This window comes from Calonectris borealis, chromosome 1 (genome assembly GCF_964195595.1).
Source record: "Calonectris borealis chromosome 1, bCalBor7.hap1.2, whole genome shotgun sequence".
In the NCBI taxonomy this organism is placed as follows: Eukaryota; Metazoa; Chordata; class Aves; order Procellariiformes; family Procellariidae; genus Calonectris; species Calonectris borealis.
The window spans coordinates 52,001,860-52,016,135 of record NC_134312.1 but is presented as its reverse complement, the minus strand read 5'-3'; the positions used below and the strand labels follow the sequence as shown (position 1 = coordinate 52,016,135).

The 14,276-nt window shown below is 41.2% G+C and overlaps 1 protein-coding gene across 6 annotated transcripts in view; it reads left to right on the top strand.

Annotated features, from left to right (window-relative positions):
- The first annotated feature begins 4,442 nt into the window (after positions 1-4,442).
- The window catches only part of CDK17 (cyclin dependent kinase 17), a 96,250-nt gene continuing 86,416 nt past the window's right edge, over positions 4,443-14,276 (top strand). Inside the window, exons 1-2 of one of the 6 annotated variants that reach the window (XM_075151577.1) lie at positions 4,445-4,864; positions 5,985-6,195. The gene's annotated coding sequence lies outside the window, so the exon portion shown is untranslated. Of the gene's footprint in view, positions 4,865-4,960; positions 4,980-5,984; positions 6,196-14,276 lie in introns of those variants that run through there. The other 5 variants (XR_012673885.1, XM_075151613.1, XM_075151567.1 and 2 more) reach the window with 5 other exon arrangements.

The window sequence follows — 14,276 nt, the reverse complement described above, 5'->3', positions numbered from 1 at the left end:
CTTCCCTCTAAAAGGATTAACCTGACACTCACTGAAGTCAATGGAAAGACTTCCTTTATATTAGTTGGAGGAATCTCCAACTAGAGAAAACAAATCAAGAAAAATTAAGCAATGAAACTAGATTTTCCACTGAAAAAATGCCCCATATCCCAAAAATATGCACAACCAGTAGACACTTTCTATGTCCAAGTCCCAGAAATGCCAGATATAAATAAAAGCATCAACTCAGATATTGTAAAGACATAAATTACTATCTACATGAATGATAAATAATATTCAAAATTTAGTGATACAGTGTATGAGGAAATGAGAAATAATATTTAAGTAGCATTTTGATAGGATGTTGTGAGGTTACATATGGGAACTGAAAGGTTAAACAACATAAAGGAATAGGAAGAAGAAAAGATTGGACATGGTATGTCATGTATATGTCATGTCATATATAATAAATATTTATATGCTATAAAATGACAAAATAAAGAGATAAGGGATAAGCACAGGATGACACAGATGTTCCAGTAATGGTAATTTCTCCAGCAGTTGATCAGGCTGCCAACACCAGTATAGCTACACAAATGCAAATCTCACGTGTAGATAACGAACACTCCAGTATTTGCACTTTGGGAACTCTTTCCTTCTTGCCAAACAAGCAAGGTTTACAAGAACAAATAGAGCTTTCCCGGTTTCTATCTGAAATATACAGTGCAACTAAATCAATGACCAGTTCTCAGTTACTGAAATCATGGTAGAAATGGCTACAATTCTTGTTAACAGAAATACATCGCTTTTTGTTTCTTGCAAGGGTGACCACCTTCTTATTGCTACTTCCTGCTTCCATTCATTCAAAGAGGAAGGGGTCTTCCAGTGATGTTAGAGAATATTTTTTTTTTTTAGCCTAGAGGCCTGCAAGTACTAAATCCAAGTAACTTGGAAAACACTTTATATGACTACCAGCTTGGTATAAGAAAGCAAGAAGCTATCTTAATTTTATTATTTTAAATGGATGGGAGTTTTGCATAGGTGGAAAATGATCATTACAGAAAGGACTGCTACACAGACTAATATATAAATAGCTCATGCTGTGAGCAGAACAATAGCTCTGTTTCTTCTCTCAGAGCACAGATACAATTAGTTAGAGGATATTGCATTCTTCAGAAATTTTTGGCATCCAATAGAAAAAAACAATTGCATTTCAAAACAAAATATTGTATTTGAAAATAATTTCCCCTTTTAATTACCTGCCAAGACTTTCAGTCTTTCCCCTGCAAATGAACACATCCCTTGTAGTTGAGCACAATGCCTTCCCACGCTGCTGGCTGGTTGTGAGGTCGCTGACTCCTGCTGCTGCAACACATAATCCTCAAGTTGGCTCTTGGCAGGAAAGTAACTGCTTTCCACATACATTGTGTTAAAAATACGTATGTTTCTGTAAGGTTTCCATCTACCATTATGTGAACTTCACGGATTTAACTCCTATACTTTTACTGTCACAAAATAACTACGTTCTTCTGTTCAATACATGCAGAGGCAAAGACAGTGTATTCATATTCAAAGCAGAAAATCTTGGCCCCTTGACATCACCGTATTCCTACTGCTGGATTTATATTCTAATGGCTGATGTAGATTTCATCAGATTGTCCAGTGGCAATAATTCATTTCATGTAACCTGGGTGTACACCATTCTCGCTGGCTTAGAGAGCAGACCTATTGCACTCACCAGCCGATCCATCTTAAAACTAGTTTAAAATATTAATAATCATGGTTAGCTAGATGGAAATATGATTGATTGCTACATATTCCACTAAATAATAAAACAAGTCAATAGCTATAGTTATAAAACTAGTCTCATGGGATAAATTAATCAGAATCAGTGCCTATGTTTCAAACTTATGGTGTCACTCTGTCTTGCTTCTGTACTGTCTTTTGCCCAGATGTGAAAATCTTTCTCTGAGGGCACTGGGTAGTGGTAGATACAAAGGCCAAACCGGTATCAATTGTTATATTGTTACAGACTCTTCCCTCTTAACAACTCATTCTCCCCATTTCGAGTGGAAAACCTTAAAATATTCTTACTGCACTGCAATCAGTGTTGACCCCTTATTTCTTGGGTGACTCATCCTAACAGCTCATTTTTTAGTTTCCTCTTTTGTTTGTCATAATTACTTTTCCTGTAATAACAGAAGTATCAATGGCAGACATTAATATGTATAAAGTACAACAAGCATATTTTACTGATATTTTTAATACTTGAAAACAAAAGCACAGCTTCATAAACTTCCAACCTACCTTCTCTCCGAACTTCGTTTATGAAACATAATTTACTTGGACGTGCTGCAATAAATCCACTCGCTGCTGTGCTGTCTCAAGAACTTGTTTTACAAATCATGTATATAATAACAAACTTGCACACAATCATTTATAATGATATTACTTACCCAAAATAGCCTTCAAATTGAGTAAGATAAAACAAAACACACATCATCTTGTTAGCATTCAAAGATCAGGAGAACTGGTAGGTCTAGCAAGAACTGGTAGGTCCTGAGCTTTAAAGGAGATCCGTAAGGGATATCTTTGCATTACCAGGAAGTTCAAAGCTTGAATGTCTGCTTTCTCTGTGTTATTAAAAATCCCACAAGTTTTGCAAAGGTAAGGTAGCTATCCTACATCTTGAAAACATTCAAAAAGACCTCGGTAATCATGTTTTGTCTCTGTAAACAGCAGGTTTGTTTCTGAGTCATATTTACTGCTTTTTATCCTAAACTGATTTCACCAGAAGTCTACATCAGCATGAGCAAAGTGAATTTGTGTGCATGTAAGAAGTGGTTTCATGCTTGCACTCCTTTTTTAGGCAAGAGCGAGTGACTTCTGTTTACTGGGAAACATATTCGTCTTGTGTTCTGGTTCGCTTGTGCTGCTGGAAGGGTGCAACGGAGCTGGAAGCAGGGGAATTTTCAGCTGGCACTGCTCCTGCGAAGGCAGCTCCCACTTGGTCCTGCTGTGGAGAAGGACTGGCTAGAACAAGCTGCACATGGAGTTCCTCAAGATCAGGAGCTTGCTGCTGCTGCAAATTAAAATGCACTCTGGTCTCCACCTAGACACAGCATAGCACAGACCCGCCTGCAGAGCGGTGGAGCTTTGGTCTCCCTCAGCATATACAGGAGTGTGGCGAAGCCAAGACTCGAAGGACCCGTGAGTTAGTTCCTCCTAAGGAGCCCGTGACATACTGGCATACTCGGTCAGTAACCCTGGTCTGCACGACAGTGGGAGACCTGTTTTGAGAAAAGGCCCTGTGGTCGTGACACTGAACTTTAGCTGACAAAGAGAGAGTGAGCAGGCAGGCAGCGAGGATCAGCAGATGTCCAAAAGGAAAAAAACCCAATTTGCCAAGTTCTGCCCGAAGTGTACCTATGACCTTGAAGTTCAAGCCCGTGTCACTAACATCACTTAAGATTTGGCCTTCTTGTTATATTTTGTTCTTTGTGTGGCGGAAATACAAAAATAACAGATAGTGCACAATAACTGGCTCACAAAAGACTTGTTTTTAGTTTTTAGGTCTCGTTCAGTAGGACACAAAGCCTAAGAAATTTAGGGATGGAAAGGGATGAGAAGTGAGGGAATGCAAACTGGATTGGTTTGAGGGGAAAAAGCACAGGAAGGAAGTGCAGTTGGTGCTGGCAGAGTGAGCGCAAGGAAGACAAGAGGGATGGATGGGGACCGTGAATGCAGGAGACAAAGGAAAGAAAACACCACAAGAATAAATATGGAAAGGATGTTTTTGTAGCTGCTGAGTTAGAAATCGATCTAAAAAACCACATGGCTTCCCTTAACTTCAGTTACTGAATTGTCAGCCAGGGGAGGGGGGGGAGCGGAGGGGGGGATGCCTGCTACCTCAGAGATGAGCTAAATCCGCAAACCCAAGAGGAAACACTGCCAGGAGCTGGAAAACATGAAGCAAGCAAACGCCCCTTTCCACGTTGCCCTCCCCGAAACCGCTCCGGGAGACCCCCCGGACGGCCAGCAGCGGGCAGGGCCTCGGGGCGGCCCCACGGGCCTCGGGAGCCTCCGCCGGGGAGATTCGCTTCCTCCCCCGAGAGGAGGCTGCCCAGGGCCGCTGAGGAGGGCGCAGCAGCGCCCCCCTCGGCTCGGCTCGGCCGGGCGCTCCCCCGCGGGGAGGGCGGCTCGGGGAAGGGCGGCGGCCGGAGCCTCCCCTCCGCCGCCCGGGGCATTCCCCGCGGCGCGGGCCCCGCGCTCCGCCCTCAGCCCCCCCTTGCCCCGCCGGGCCGCCCCGCTCCCCGCGCAGCCACCGGCTCAGCCGGCGCCGGGGCCGCCGCGGCCGCTAGGTGTCGCCGGCGCCCGGGCCTCCCCCGCGGCCCCTCCTGCGCTCCGGCTGCCGCCGGGGCTGTCTCAGTGCGAGCCGCCGCGCTGCGAGCGGGCGGAGGCGTCAGCCCGCAGCGGGGACGCGCAGCTCGGCTCGGCTCGGCTCGCCCCTTCCCCGCGCACCCCCGAGGCCCGGCTCGGCTGACGCGAGGCCACCGGGGCCGCTCTCGGCACCGCCGGCGGCCGGGCGGGCGGCTCCCGAGCACGGCTTGCGGCCGCTCTGCGGCGGCGGCGGCGGCAGGGAGCCGCGGCAAGGCGAAGGCTGCGGCGGCGGCGGGGGGAGCAGCCATGTTGGAGCGGGGAATAAAGTGACTTTCCTCGGGGAGGGAGCGCGGCCGGCGGCCCGGCGGAGGCGGCGGCTCTCGGGGCAGCGAGGGGAGGGGGGGCTCGGCTCCCGGCGGCCGGATACCGCTCCTGGGCGGAGGAGGAGGGGAAGGAGAGGGGGGAGAGGAACCGCCCCCGGACCCACGGAGCTCCGGCGCTGCTGGTGAGTTGTGGCTGCTCATTGTCTGCCGGCCCCGGGGTGCGGGTCCGGCTGGCGGGGTTGGGGCCCAGCCCGCGGGGGCCACAGCGGGCCCTCGGCCTGCGTGTGCGTGGCGGGGGTGAGGCGAAAACGCGGCCCTGGAGGAAGGGGGAAGGTGATGGGCCCTGGGCCGGGGGGGGCGCCCCGCGGGAGGGCCGAGGGGCTTCTCGGGGACCCCGCGGGGGCCAGGGCCGGCAGGGCCGCCCTGCGACCCCGGGCTGGGCCGGTCCGGTCCGGGGAGGGCTGTGGGGGATTTCCGCCGCCCGTTGGCGGCTGGGAGCGGCTCCGTGGGGCCCGGGGCAGCTCCGGGGCGCTGAGCCCCGTCTGCGGGGGGAGCCGAGGGAAGCCGGGCCTGAGGGGTGAGCCGGGGCTTGCAGCCGGTGAGCACCGCAGGATTTTTTGGTGATCCAGTGCTCGTAACTGTCCTTTCCCCAACGCCTCCTCCCCTTCAAACGAGGCTGCTTTCTCCTGACAGCTCTTCTTCTCGCAGCCTCCGCACGTATGACACATTCGCTCCTATTCCAGGTCTCCCCCCACACGCACACCCAAAATATGTAGGTTTCGGTGCGTGGCAGGAGAGTTTTTGTGCCCTGAGCCTTGAGTTCGTAGATGACAGGATACGTGAACATTTGCTGACCCTGAACTTCTGTGAACTCCTCTTCTCCCTCCCCTTCCTCTCTCAGATATGTAATGACTTGAGTCCAGTGAGAGAAAAATGGTTCTTCTCTCGCAAGGACAGGGGAAATTAGGTGGCATTAGGTACATTTTATATTTCATGGAAATTTACTGCGCCCACCAGTTCCAATACCGCGTTCATAGGAGTGGATTAGCTGCTGCGTTAGAAGAATGCTGACCTTGATCCCCTTTGTCTCTTCTGCAACAATTTCAGTAGCTGGCTGGAGTTGTTTTAAACTCATTGCCGTCCTTGGCACTTTGCTAATGGTGGTTAACAGTATTATGAGTGTTGTGAGGGAAACAGGGCTGAGGTGTATCATAATCCAAACTAAATAATTCAAAAAGCATCTGTTTCCTTTTTTTTTCATTTTAGTGAATAATTTATATGTGGGTTTTTTTCTTTTTGTAGTTTAACAGAAGATCAATAGCAACTTTCTTGTAGCTATCATGGCATAGATATGAGGAGACGAAGCCTGGTTTGACATTCTTCCATTCTCCCCCTCCCCCCCCTTTTTTAATTGTATTAATTGAACTGGAAACTAGATGACCAAAGGTTAAATACTCGGAAGATGTGGGGCAGAAGAAAACATTTATGAAATTAGACTTAGTACCAAATTCAGGTTTGTTTTCATACTAGAATTGGGTAAAAGTGAAGTAGGTGATATGGTATTTTTTGTGCTTAAGATGTTAAATAAATTGCCATATTGCTTTGTTGTAGGAATTCTGTATCCTCATATGCAGCTCTTATTATTTATATCTGCACTTCAATAAGTGATGTGAGAGAGACTTGTTTTGAATAATTAACACAAAAGTAACAGTTATGAAAACATGAAATCATATGTTTGAAATGCATAGCAAAAAATTTCCTTAAAAATTATCTATACTTGAAAGAACAAACTGAACTTACTTATCCAACGTAGAGAAACCATTATAATGTTAACTTGGCATTAAAAGGGCCACTTAAATTTGAAAGATGAAAGCATCTTTTTTGATGACATATTTAAATACTGCTTTGACAATGAGTCTGGCTTACAAAAATCTTCAGTAAGGATAACGCAGTGAAGTTCATACCTTGCATGCGCATATTGTGTGGTGTAGCCCTGTGTTTACCCGGGATGGAGCTCTGCACAAATCAGTAGGTGGGGTCTGCCTGCATCCATACCAAAGAGTTTGCAAATTGGAGCCTGTGTCGTCTGAAGCAAATTATAGTTGAAAGTGGCAAGTCATTTATTTTAAGCTTGGCGAAGGATGTAGTGCATTAATTGATCTTTTTAATATGTAAAATGCCACTAATGTGTAGTGAAATACTTGATTTATAATTCCAAATATAATTAGATTGAGAATAACTGAAAACCAGAACAGGGCTGTGTTTTTCCCCTGAGTGGCTCTGGCTTCAATTTCTGCCTAACACTGCAGTGTGAAAATACGATACAGCTTATGACATGGATGTTAAGATGTTCTGTATGCCTGTGTTATTGTTAGAACGTGGAGCTCTTACAGTAAGACTATGGAGAATTTTTTTAATGGCTTACTAACATACAAAGTCTTCTAATATCTTAAATGACTACCTGCTGCTTGAAGAAAAAAAAAGAATGTTTCGCGAGTCTTAGTAAGTTTTGATTTGGTACAGTGTATTTGAGTAATTGCACCTAAAAAGTGCAATCAGGAAAGGCTTCGTTGGAGACTGGTTCAGTGAACAGTCTGCATTAAAACCTTTCCGGGAATTTGCTCTTTACCCTCTTTTCACATTTAATGGAAGCTGTTGATATTTGACATACTGATCAGCTTTTATTTGTTGGCCAAGAAAGCTAATCAGCTGTTTTTTAAAAAGGCGTATATACTAGTTGTGTTCTTATTGAATGCGTAATGTGGTGTGATGTGAAAATGGGCAAGACCATGTCTAAAAATCAATAATAATAAAGCTTTTCTAGTGTAAACTCACCTTTTGTAAACTCACTAAATGTTGCTTACAATTCTTAAGTTACCGGTATCTTCAGCTCTTAGCTGCATGCTTTTTAATGCTTGCTTTTTTGTTTTTACAGCAAGCTCTGAATATGTATCTGCTGAGGCAGCTGGACACCACTGTAATCAGTGGCACTTCAGAATTTGGTATAAAACACTACTCCACAACTTTAGCTTGTAAAAATGTTTTTAAACTGCCAAATGTTTACTGGACAGTTACACTTAACATCTAAAGAATAAACTAAACCAGTGTATTGCTTGTGATCATTGTCTTTTTTGCAAGGCGCATAATTGTAGCAATGACTTTTTCCTTCTGAGTGTAAGAACTGGAAATTGTTTTTGTGCCTGTTCACATGCTGATGTAGAGACTATCTTACTTGGATGTTAGAAGTAAAAGCATTTTATATTTAAATATTTTGATCACTAGACAATAGTTTTAATTTACTTAACTTATTAAAGCCCTTCAAGAAATCTAAGACTAGGGTTTCTTTAAAAAACTTCACAAATGTTTTCTATCTTGCTGTGTGTACCTTTTGGGGTCTAGTAACGTTTTTCCTCATTAAGCAGGGAAGAACAGATACTGCTTCCTCCAGAAATCCTAGATTCCCAGAAATGCCCATGAATGATGTGGAATGCTTTCTTTTTCCTGTGTATTTTGTGAAGAGTTGTGATGTACTTTCTGATTCTCTGAAGAGTGAGAGTTAATGCTTGTTTTGCCAAACGAGTAGTTATAATTCTGTATCCAATACAAATCCATCCATGTGCACGCTTAACTAACCTGATGGATTGGCAATTCTTCCAGAGTTGTTGGTTTCCTGGACTCCTTTTAGTGGAGATGTCAACTCCAGAGTTCAGTAGAACTGGCTAATTAGAACATCTACAAACAGCGGTTTAAACTTCGAGTGTTTAACCACTGATGTTGATAGTTACAAGGAATAAACAAAACTGGAGCTTGAGCTAGTTTGCCAACTTGGAGCACAAGAATATAAAAAAAAAAAGAGTTCTCCTTCAGTTCTGTGATCTGGTCATATGGAAAACAATAACCTTAATGGATGCATAGATCAGGTAATTTACATCAGGCCAGCTTTTGATACATCAGTCCTCAGGTAATAGGGCTTTTGCGACTTCCTTGGAGACCATTATACCCTATGTCTGACTGTATTATAAAATACCATAGACTCATTGATACTGGAAATAACAACTCTGTGCTTTACTGGCCTATTTGGTCTTTTGTGCCTGTTTTTAAAGGATTAGAAATTTCTTCCAATAGGGAACATCAGATTATCATGGGGTGCTATGTATAAGCATGAATGTTATAAAGAGAGAAAAAAGAAATGTGTGAGTAGCATCGTCAAAAAATACAGCAGCAGCAGCAGAAGAAATAACTGTCAAATCACATTTTAATTTTTCACGTGGGGCAAAATTAAACATAGTGATTTTAAGAAAAGGGAAAATACCAACTTTGTAACATTTTTAAAGAAACATTCGAGGGCTTCTGTGAATTTCAGGGCAATTTTCTGCTTGCTTACTTCTGTAATACCTTGAAAATACAGTAAGCTGAAGAACAGTTTTATCCCAGGTTTTGATTATGACTTTTTTTTCCTTATTTTTTTAATCTTCTGTGGAACAACTAGTTGTGCATATATTATGATGAACAAGGCTGTGTTATTATACCAGAACAAAGAAACGACATGTCTTTCATTTACACTCCTAGCTACAGTTCTTGCCCGTCTTTGTGTTTTGGGTTGGACTTGCTAGGTATCTTGCATAAGTGAATGTTTCTGTGTGCCCTCTAATCATATTTCATTTAATTATAATCCATACCTCGTAATTGTACTCCTTTCTCTGACTGCTGCTGTTTTCATAGCTTGGTAGAGTTGCACGATGGTCTCTGATTTTTAACATCTGCACTTCGTCAGCTTCACTGAGGATACTTGCATGCTTTCGGTTTGTGTTAAAGTTGGCAGGATCATGCCTTTCTCCTCTGTGCTCAGTGGATTAGGGCGTTTTGCAGGCTTGTAGCTGTACTGGTATGCCTATGTCATAGTGAACTGCCATAACCTGCATAGTCTTCTTTCAGGAATGTCTCTCCAAGTATTTCTGACTTCCTACTTTACCTTACTGATATGGAAGTATCTTGATTTGTTTGTATTTTATTCAGGTATGTGCAAGACATTTATACAGCGATCATTCAAAGTAACATTTAATGACGTTTACAGTAATGGGTGCTGACTGGTGTTCACTGAAATAAAGATCTTTGGGAAATACAGATTACCGAGAATTATCAAAGAATATTACTCATCAGCAAACCCACTGTCCTGTAATTGAGCGAAAACTGTTTGGGTTTAAAAGTTACAGTGGCCTATAGGAGTAAAGAAGCCGTTTACAAAAATGTAAAGAAGCTGAAGTTGAATTAAGTGAATATGATTGATAAGGGAAGCCGAAGACTGTGATGAGGAAAACCCATGCTGTCACGGACTATGACAATAAAGCAGAGTGTGTTTTAGGAGGAAAATGAATTCTAACAAAGCCGTTAGCCCGTTTCAAATGCTAAACAAAATATTAGCAGTTGATGATCTTCAGAAGAGGTTGATGTTCATTAAATACTGCTATATGCAGAAGTAAAACCAGATGATAGTCATATGTGATGCTCTGAAACACTTCCTGAGAGAACTTGAGGGTGTTAAACAGCAGCCACTGGAGCTGTATGGTAAGGATTGTAAAAGTTGATAGAGCGCTTTCTTCTGATGATGTTTTTCAGTATGTCTCAGAACATTGAGAAATTCTGTAATTTTAGCACAACTTAAGGTTTCTTCTAGTGGTTTTAAAAGTTAGTAATATGCATAGTAATGGATATTAACTGAACAGGAGTTTAAGTAGAGGAAATAATTGGTCAACGTATATTTATAGAAGACTGATCTTGTGAAATTAACTTCTGGCTCTCTTGATAAGATTAAAAACTGTGTGGTATAATATTGTTGATGTTGCAGACAGGCTTCTCTGAAACCTTTTGCTTGGCTGTTACGTGACATTTTGATTAAGGAACTAAAATGATAGATCGAGTGTCTACATGAAATGGTTTAAAACCTGGCGGATAGTGTGAATCAAGTGGTTAACTATAAATAGTTGCCGTTACGTAACTGCATGTGATGGGGGCTCCTCATCGTCAAGTACGTTCGTGAAGGAGCACTGGGAAACCTGCTCAGTGCCTGCTGTTGGGCATTGCCACTAATGAAATTAAAGCCAGTGAAAATTGCTGATTGTTTTTGTAGCTCGCAGAAAATTGGGAAAACAATAGATACTGCAGAACTGGTCATTAGCGCAGGGTGGATGCTTGGAAAAATGGCAGTTTCCTGATTGTTTCCTTGATGTGGCATTTTATTTCAGGCTCTAAAATCATGAATACAGTATGTTAACTCTTTAAATAACGATATTTTGTGATTAAAACAAATCAAATACAACAGCTATTAATATTAGCTTTTAGTTTGGGAATTTATTTTGTAAAGCTTTGGAATAGTTTCTCATGTATAATACACAACAGATATTAAGTGTTGATCTGCATTCAGTATGTGGGCTTTAGGGAAAGCTTTTTTTTTTAAAAAAAGATACTAGTAATATAATTAATAATTCATTAATAATATGCAAGAGGAGGAGAATCAATTGTGAAATAATAGATTACATTTTATTATATTTCCACCAGTATTCTATGTATCTTGAAGCAAAGATGAATTTCTAAATGTGGAATTCATAAACATTCTGTGTGGGCCAAAAAAATTGTGGTCATATATATGTTTAATTGGGGAAGATTAAAAGCCATTTTTTTAGTCTGTGCTTAGTTTATTGCAAGAGCAGCTTCCTCTGTTCTTTTTCTCTTCGTCAAGATCTCGTTGCCATAAACAGCAGCATTTACATATGCAGGAGGCTTGTTTGCTTCTTAAGTACTATTCAGTCTTAGAGCTCTGTCATAAATATCTTACTAAATTGTTTAAGTGTCTGCTTGTAAAATGTGAAACTGTTTCATCATTCACCTTATTTATGTTTGCTCTGAAAACTAAATATAAAACTTAAGTCTTCCTGTGTGACTGTGGGAGACTAAGCCTGGGCTGGTGCTGCCTGTGAATAACTTTGTTGCTCCACAAACAGTTCAAACTGGCATAACTTTGGCACTGTTGCTTAAAGCCGTAGTTGTTTTCCCCTTCGCTGGCTGCTGCTCTCATCCCCACGCTGCTGCCTTTGTACTAGCAGGTGTCTTGTGACCGTTTGATGACTGTCAGGGAACCGATGGGGGTTGAAACAGGCATTTGGGTTCAACTTTACTTTTGTTTTTAGATGTAAATAATAGTCACTTTCTGCAGAATCAATGGGAAAACAACCGTTTGTAATTATTTATTTTTTTAAATATCCTGAGCAGATGGGAGGGGAAACTTCCTGTTGTATAGAGAGGAAAGGAGGTCCTCAACTGCTAAATATATCAAACTTATATGCTCTACTAAAGTCTTTTAAAAATGATGTGTAAAACAGCAGCTCAAAAACTTACTTTGGTACTGAATAAGAAGGGACAATGGGGAAATAATTATCGGTAACTCTTATAAAATTTTAAATATGGGTACATCTTTGAGGTGGGAGTTACGAAAGGAAATAGGATTTTTGGTGTGGAAATTGTTAGTGTCGGAGGAAAGAAATCTAAGGAAGCGGAAAATAATATTTTTTCTTGAAAATAATATTTAAAAACTGAACCACATAACCTGAAATTAAGCTGTAGTAAGAGTTCAAAAATTTTGGAATAGGCAACAATAAAAAAAATCAGTTAATAACTATGGTGGTCGTATTTTAAAGGGGCCCAGCAGGGGAGTTGTGCAGAGTCCTTGTTTTTTTCTAAAGAAGCAATCACCTCAGGAGAGACAAAATGAGGTCTTTGGTTTCATTGAAGCTACAGTTTGGATTTAAATCACTGAGATTTTCACTGAGTGTTCTTGAGAATAACGTCCTGTACAATACTCAGATAAAGCAATTACAAAGGCAGTTCCAAAAGTTTGAGATTCTCCATAGTATTTCATTACCTTTGTCAATATGATTCAGTAGGTTATGGCAAAGAAGCAAAATATTTTAAAGCTTACGCTATTTACCTTCAGGATTAAACAAGATAAACAGCTTACAGTGTTCCCATTTGCACAAGTCACAGTATTTTTAAACCTGCTGCTTGTAATTCTGGGTTGTTTATCAGGGAATGCAGTTAACCTAAATGTTTTATTGTGGCTTGTTTCTGATACTTCTCAATATAATCTCAAAAGCAAAATGTTTGGTCCATAAGCCAAAAAAAAAATAGCTTTAAAATGTATTTAGGCCAAAGAAGGCCTTTTGTTACTAAGCATACTCTTCTTTTTCTGGACAGCACAGGAGAAACAACATAATGGTGTATAGTAATTAGTTTGCTCAGTAGGTATGTGCTTTTCTTCTGAATTATGCAATTTTAGTATTTTAGGAACAATGCCAAGTAGATTATGAGTTCTGAATGTATGGATTTGATATGCTTTGGTAGTAAGCTTAGTTACTGCATTTTAAAATGCATTTGGTTTTAGTTTGTGTATAAAATGTGAAGTGTTGAGTGTTGTTAACAAAGTGTTCTGAACCTGCTTCCTTTAAAATGGGCTTTTTTTTTTTTGATAGTCTAACATAATAGGAGTTTTGGTTTCCTGGTATTTGTGAATATTTCTGGTAGTGGAAGAGGTAGACATTAGTTGAAGGATTTAAGTCATAAGTTGTTTGTCATTGTTAAAAGTTATTTTGGGGATGAATGGATAGCCAGTGATGATTTGCACCTGTAGCTGTGTCTTTAAAAAACCCTATATTCTTTTTAATCATCTGTTTCTAGGAGTGGGTAGATAAAACCTGGATTTTTTTTCAGCAAAAAATTTATTCACATCTAAAATACAAATTGTGCCGGATTGACTGGGTTTTGCTTTTTTATTATTATTATTTTTTAAAATGCTCATCCTTATAATCAGTAGAGAGAAACATGTTCAGAGGGTAATCCAAAGATGTTAATATAGAGCTGCCTCTCTTTCCACATTTACCTTGGAGGGAGCCCATCACAGTCATTGTTTTTGTATTACAACATTACAGTTTGAGCTGAATTAAGCGCTTGCTGCAGAATAATTTTTGCTGCGTCAGTAAACTGAATAGGTTTCCACTACTATCTGGAAAGTACTGGAGGGACGAGAGAGGGCAGGAATTACACGGTTGATGATGAAGAAGGAAGAGAGGGTGGCTGGGGGATGGAGCTAAGCATTTTCTTACTGGTGGTGGGAAACTGTTAATTGACCCCAGAACTGGTATGAAACTTTCTGCGAAGTGCCTCGGGTGCCTGAAGATGAATAGTGTGAATCCCCCCCCTGCAATTTTTGCAATTGGGTCTTTAATATGTAAGCAAGAAAACTTGCTGATTTTTCTTTATTCTTCACTTCGGCTTACATGAATTAAAATTCCAGTAGTAGTAGTGATAGTAGTGAGTGAGTAGTAGTGGTAGGGTATATTTTAATATTGAAATTTATTGCTGAATGATCTGTTTTTATTTTATGTCTCGTGGCAATTTCAGAAACTAGCGTTGTAAGGACAAATGAAAAAAAATTATCTGTTTTTTTTGTATTATGAGAACCTGGTTCTTAGAATATATATGCTCCATGATAAAATAAGCCTAGTGGAGATTTGAGCATATGCTACACCTGCAGTTGATGTTCAT